At 50.7% G+C, this 6,000-nt stretch overlaps 1 protein-coding gene across 4 annotated transcripts in view; it reads right to left on the bottom strand.

The window, feature by feature from the left end:
- The window catches only part of LOC116463179 (probable ribonuclease ZC3H12D), a 35,272-nt gene that overhangs the window by 13,733 nt on the left and 15,539 nt on the right, over window positions 1–6,000 (bottom strand). The window lies entirely within an intron of this gene.

Below are 6,000 nucleotides of genomic sequence, written 5' to 3'. Positions count from 1 at the left end.
TGATGTGATGTGATGTGATGTGATGTGATGTGATGTGATGTGATGATTCAAAAAGCTCAATCTGAGGCCGGGCGCCGTGGCTCACACCTGTAATCCCAGCACTTTGTGAGGCCGAGGCGGGTGGATCATGAGGTCAGGAGATCGAGACCATCCTGGCCAACATGGTGAAACCCTGTCTCTACTAAAACTACAAAAATTAGCCAGGCGTGGTGGCGCGTGCCTATAATCCCAGCTACTCAGGGGGCTGAGGCAGGAGAATTGCTTGAACCCGGGAGGCGGAGGTTGTAGTGAGCCGAGATCGCGCCACTGCACTCCAGCCTGGGCGACAGAGCAAAAATTGACGGTGACTCGGACTAAGCTGATGGTGGTGGATGAGGGAGAAGAGTAGGTGAACTTGGAGATATTTATTTAGAAGGTCAAATCTCCAGAACTCAATGACTGATTGGATATGGGAGTGATAGAGAAGAAGGCATCAAAGATGACTCAAGATCTCTGGCTTGTGTAACAGGATGGCGGGCTATTCACTGACACCAGGAATTCTGGAAGGGAACAGGGTTAGAGGGAAAGATCACACATATTGAGCTGTTAACGTTTCCACTTAGAGGAAATGTTAAGTAAACAGCTAGGGTTCAGTGGAGATGTCTGATGACTAAAGCTGTAGGCCATCTCTGTGTAAGCAATAGCTGAGGCCACAGCATGGACAGAATTTCCTGCTCGCCTGGAGAGAAAGTGAGCGGCCTGGGCTGGAGGAACTCTGCGACTTCGCAGCTGGTTATAGGTAGAGGGGGGCGATATCATATGGGACTCAGGAGGGACTGATCTGCGAAGGAGGAAGAAAACCAGAGGGTGCGCATCAGGAAGGCCAAGGGGAAAGGGGTCACCAAACGCTGCTCCAAGTGACTGGTGAAACCTGAGACGTCCCTCAGACTCAGTCAGTGGGGTCAGTGGGGTTCCGCTGGAGGGAGACAAGTGGGTAGATTTAAGATATTGAGAAGGCAAAATCAACTGGACTTAGCCATGGGGGAGACAGAGCCTGGCCTCAAATTAGATCACTCCACCTCCTCTTCCACCTTCAGATCCCAGCTTCATCCTCACTTCCTCAGGAAAGCATCCCCTACTCCCTAGACTCAGCAGATCCCTCTCACGAGCTCTCACTGCACCCTCCCGCTCCTTCCTGGCACTGGGGAACGTTGGCACCCATCCAGGGGATCGTCTGGGTCTCCCTTCTTTAAACTATGAGTTACTCTTGCTCACCACAGAACTCTCAGTGCCCAGCATTGTGCCTAATAATTATAAGGACTCAATTTAAAAGCTGTTGAATAAACGACCGGCTGAGAAGAAACTCAGCTGAGAAGCAGCTGGAGGAGAAGCCGAAGCCAAGGGAAGAGCTGACCGGAAAGATCCAAACACAGGCGTGACTGACATGGTCTAGGGACCAGAAAGACAGGAGTGGGGCTGGAGCACGAGGAAAGAGCCCGGGCAACAGGTGTAAAGGGAGGGGTAAGGATAAGCTCTTAGAGAGCCAAGGGCCACCACGCCACTCATGCCTTCTCCCGAGAAGCCTGGCAGCCAACCCATATGCAGACGAGGATGACATTTTGAGTTCGCATTGCTGTGCTCTCTCTCGCCTGTGACCTTTCCTGCTATTTTCTCAGAGGAGATTAGGATAGTCACAAGTTTATAAAACAAAAAGGATGCGGTGGCTCATGCCTGTAATTCCAGCACTTTGGGAGGCTGAGGCGGGCGGATCACCTGAGGTCAGGAGTTCAAGACAAGCCTGACCAACATGGTGAAACCCCATCTTTACTAAAAATACAAAAATTAGCTGAGTGTGGTGGCGTGTGCCTGTAATCCCAGCTACTGGAGAGGCTGAGGCTGTAGAATCGCATGAGCCTGGGAGGCGGAGCTTGCAGTGAGCCGAGATCGAGCCACTGCACTCCAGCCTGGGTGACAGTGCAAGACTCCATCTCAAAAAAAAAAAAAAAAAAAAAGAAGAAGAAGATAAATATCCCTTTCGCTATTGAGGCTGAACTCTTGAGGCTTGTACAGTGAGGAGAAAATATCAACAGGGATGTCTGTGGTCAAAAGGAAGAGGGAGGCCAGGTACAGTGACTCACGCCTGTAATCCCAGCACTTTCGGAGGCCAAGGAGGCAGGATCACAAGGTCAGGAGATAGAGACCATCCTGGCTAACACAGTGAAACCATGTTTCTACTAAAAATACAAAAAAAATTAGCTGGGTGTGATGGCATGCACATGTAGTCCCAGTTACTCGGGAGGCTGAGGCAGGAGAATCGCTTGAACCTGGGAGGCGGAGGTCGCAGTGAGCTGAGATCACACCACTGCACTCCAGCCTGGGCGACAGAGCAAGACTCCAACTCAAAAAAAAAAAAAAAGCGGGGGAAGAGGAAGCAGATCGCTGGTCCTTTCCAGCCCAGCAGAAGCTGAAAAATAGGGGAGATGGAAGGAGGAGGAGGTCCTCACCCTGCCCCCCTATTCTGGCTCCACCCAGCCCAACCATAGGAGAGGGGGAGATGGAGAAACATCGAGACTGTGTGAACAAGAGGCTGAACCAAAGGCTGAACCTTTGTTTTTCAGCACAGCCTGGGCAGATTGCAAGCCCCTCAGAGAAACCGGGTTTCTGCAAGGCTGCCTTGGAGGAACATGCCTTGGAGGAGAGGTGAGTCTGAAGCCACACCCCATCCCTCACGTGACCCCAGGCCTGGTGGACTGTCTGGGGATGGACAAGCTGGCGCCAGTGAGCAGAGAGCATTTTAAGCCAGCATGGCTCCCAGAAGGCCACTTCCATGTTTCCTGTTTAGAGGCCAGGCCAGCCCAGCCACTGTGCAGCAGAACCCATTGAGGGCCCCAGACCCCTTTTCCGGCCAATACCAGGTCTCAAAGGCCCCAGAGGCCATCTGAGACGGGAGGGGGCAGAGAGGAACCACAGAGCCTGAGTCGCCCAGGAGACAGAAGAAACGGAGGCCCCACCTGATGTACACTGGCAAATGTAAAGTGTACCCTCCCCTACCTAAAAAAGAGGGGAAGAGATCGTGCCTGTCATAGAAAATGAGGTCCGTTTTCTGTGTCCCTGAAGCAGTAAAGTGAACAATTGATGACACCCTCCCTCACATCACCCCCAAGACACATGCATCTTTTCAATGTAGTCAAGTCCACCCTCAGTTAATTCTCAAGGGAAAATAGCACCACCACAATTATTTTAAAAATTGTTTCTTGGCCGGGTGCTGTGGCTCAAGCCTGTAATCCCAGCACTTTGGGAGGCCGAGGCAGGCGGATCACGAAGTCAGGAGTTCGAGACCAGCCTAACCAACATGGTGAAACCCCGTGTTTACTAAAAATACAAAAATTAGCCAGGCGTGGTGGCGCGTGCCTGTAATCCCAGTTACTCAGGAGGCTGAGGCAGGAAAATCTCTTGAACCCAGGAGGCAGGGGTTTCAGTGAGCCGAGATCAAGACACTACACTCTAGCTTGGGTGACAGAGTGAGATTCCATCTCAAAAAAAAAAAAAAAAAATACTGTTTCTTAATTGCTGCTCTCTTTTCAGGGTCTCCTTCCATATTTGCGTTTAACCTTTCACAAGCCATCTCTGACACCTTTGGTGGGTGTAGGAGGCAGTGTTCAGTGGTGAGAGAGAGGAAGGGAACCTGGACCCTGGCAGAGCTCTCAGTCGCCCTGGGAGCCCACTCCTCAGCACACAGACAGGAATACACACACCAAAGGCATCCACTCATCTGCACGTTCCTTCATAGACTCAGCGCAATTCCTGAATATCTACTACAAGGCTCTGCACGGTGTGCTAAGAAGAGACATCACCCCTGCTTTTGGAGCTCTTTTTTTTTTTTTTAAGAAATGGAGTCTCGCTCTGTTACCCAGGCTGGAGTGCAGTGGTACAATCATGGCTCACTGTAGCCTCGACCTCTCAGCCTCAGGCAATCCTCCCACCTCAGCCTCCCAAGTTGCTGGGACTACAGGTGCGCACTGCCACACCTGGCTAATTTTAAAAATTTGTTGTAGAGATGAGGTCTGGCTATGTTGCCCAGGCTGGTCTTGAACTCCTGGCCCCAGGTGATCCTCCCATATTGGCCTCCCAAAGTGCTGAGATTATAGGCATGAGCCACTGTGCCTGGCCTTGGAGCTCATTTTTAAGATCTGTAGAGGGTTCTGTCTGCCAGGGCACTTTGCACGTTTTGCCTCATTTAATCATTACAACAAGCCCTTGAGGAAGTGACCCTGTCCCCATTTTACCCTTGAGGAAACTGAAGCAAGTGTGTCCAATTCTCTGATCTAGGGGCAGCCCTCAAAGCCTGACCCTTTAGGCTGCAAACTCTTCCTCCGTAGTCTCCCGAAGACCATTGATTCCCCTCAACTCCATCTATACCCCAGAATCCAGATGGCAGCTCCTTTGGAGCAATAGTAACCCACAGTTTAAATGCTCATGCTTAGAAAAGGCAACTCATGCCCTTATTAACCAACACTGTGAACCAGCTCATCAGGCAGCAAGCCAAGAGCCAGGCCCTGGGAAAAGGAGACAGGAGCTGGGAGTTTTGTTTTTGTTTTTTGTTTGTTTTTGAGACGGAGTTTTGTTCTTTTTGCCCAGACTGGAGTGCAATGGCGCAATCTCGGCTCACTGCAACCTCCACCTCCCAGGTTCAAGCGATTCTCCTGCCTCAGCCTCCCAAGTAGCTGGGATTACAGGCATGCACCACCACACCCGGCTAATTTTGTATTTTTAGTAGAGACGGGGTTTCTCCATGTTGGTCAGGCTGGTCTCAAACTCCTGACCTCAGGTGATTCGCCTGCCTTGGCCTCCCAAAGTGCTGGGATTACAGGCATGAGCCACTGCACCCCACCAGAGCTGGGAGTTTTGAATGACTGAAGGTACAAAGAGGAAGTGGGTTGGCACCCAAGGCAAATTTTGCCTGCCTGACAACTGTGCCTGGCGTAGCTGCAATCAGAGTGCCAGCCAGTTTCAGTAACTAGACAATCCAATTGTATACCACTGGATCTTTGACTATCGCCAAGTAGTTCCTGCAGAGGCTAGGGGCTCCCAGAACAGTCACATGTGGAGGAAGGTTGTGGCTGTGGGCGAGAGGAAAGAGAGGAGCAATGATTCCTCAGGGGTCTGAGATGTGAAAGGAAGCTACTGTTGCCACTCTGTTTCTTATTGGGGGTTCAATTGCAAACACTCTGATCCTTCTCACCAGGAGATCTCTCCCCAGCTCAAGGCAGGGGAAAGAGACCGTGAGCAGGGGCTGCTCTGGGAGCTTTCACCTTACAAGAAATGGGTGCAGACAGGCAGGAGCCCAAGGCTAACGTCGGACAGAACAGATTCAGGGTCTCAGAAGCAAGTCTTACCCCCAGCCCGGTCATAAACCCCCACCATTCTCTTTCTTGCCTGCTGGGAACCTACTGAGAGGGGCATGATGAAAACTGAGAGGTTTGATTTCAAGCCTGATCTCTCTCTTCCTTGGGGATCCCTTACTCCAGCACAAACCAGAGCCTGCAGAGTGTCCTGAGAGTATAAAAATGTAAACAACAGCCAAAGCAAAAAGCCCTGTGCACTCCAAAATGAGGACACATTTACATGAAACCCTACTCTGGGGCAGTAAGAGGATGTGAAATTATCAGGTGGTTTCCCCCCAAGGTTGTACTTTGAATCCCATCTTTTCTAGATTTGCCTACAGAATGTAAAACAGGCCAGGCACTTGTGAGTCTTCCCACCCTAGGCAAGAAAATGCTGCAACTGTTGGCTCGTGAGAATTCATGCTCTTCCCATACACCGTGATGCCATTTTGAACATGCTTTCAATGAAAGCTGCCTTCTTTCTAAAAAGTTGCTGGACATTATTCTTAAGGCCAGGTATCTATGGACTCAGGTATTCAGCTGAACGACCTGAGATGATGTCCCTCTCTTTCTCACAGAAACACACACACAGCACTACCTTTAAGGTATGGAGACTGCACTCAGAAATCAGTCTTTG

This window comes from Hylobates moloch, unplaced genomic scaffold (assembly GCF_009828535.3).
Source record: "Hylobates moloch isolate HMO894 unplaced genomic scaffold, HMol_V3 SCAFFOLD_28, whole genome shotgun sequence".
Lineage (NCBI taxonomy): Eukaryota > Metazoa > Chordata > Mammalia > Primates > Hylobatidae > Hylobates > Hylobates moloch.
The sequence above is the reverse complement of the archived record's forward strand: the minus strand, read 5'-3'. Positions and strand labels throughout refer to the sequence as shown.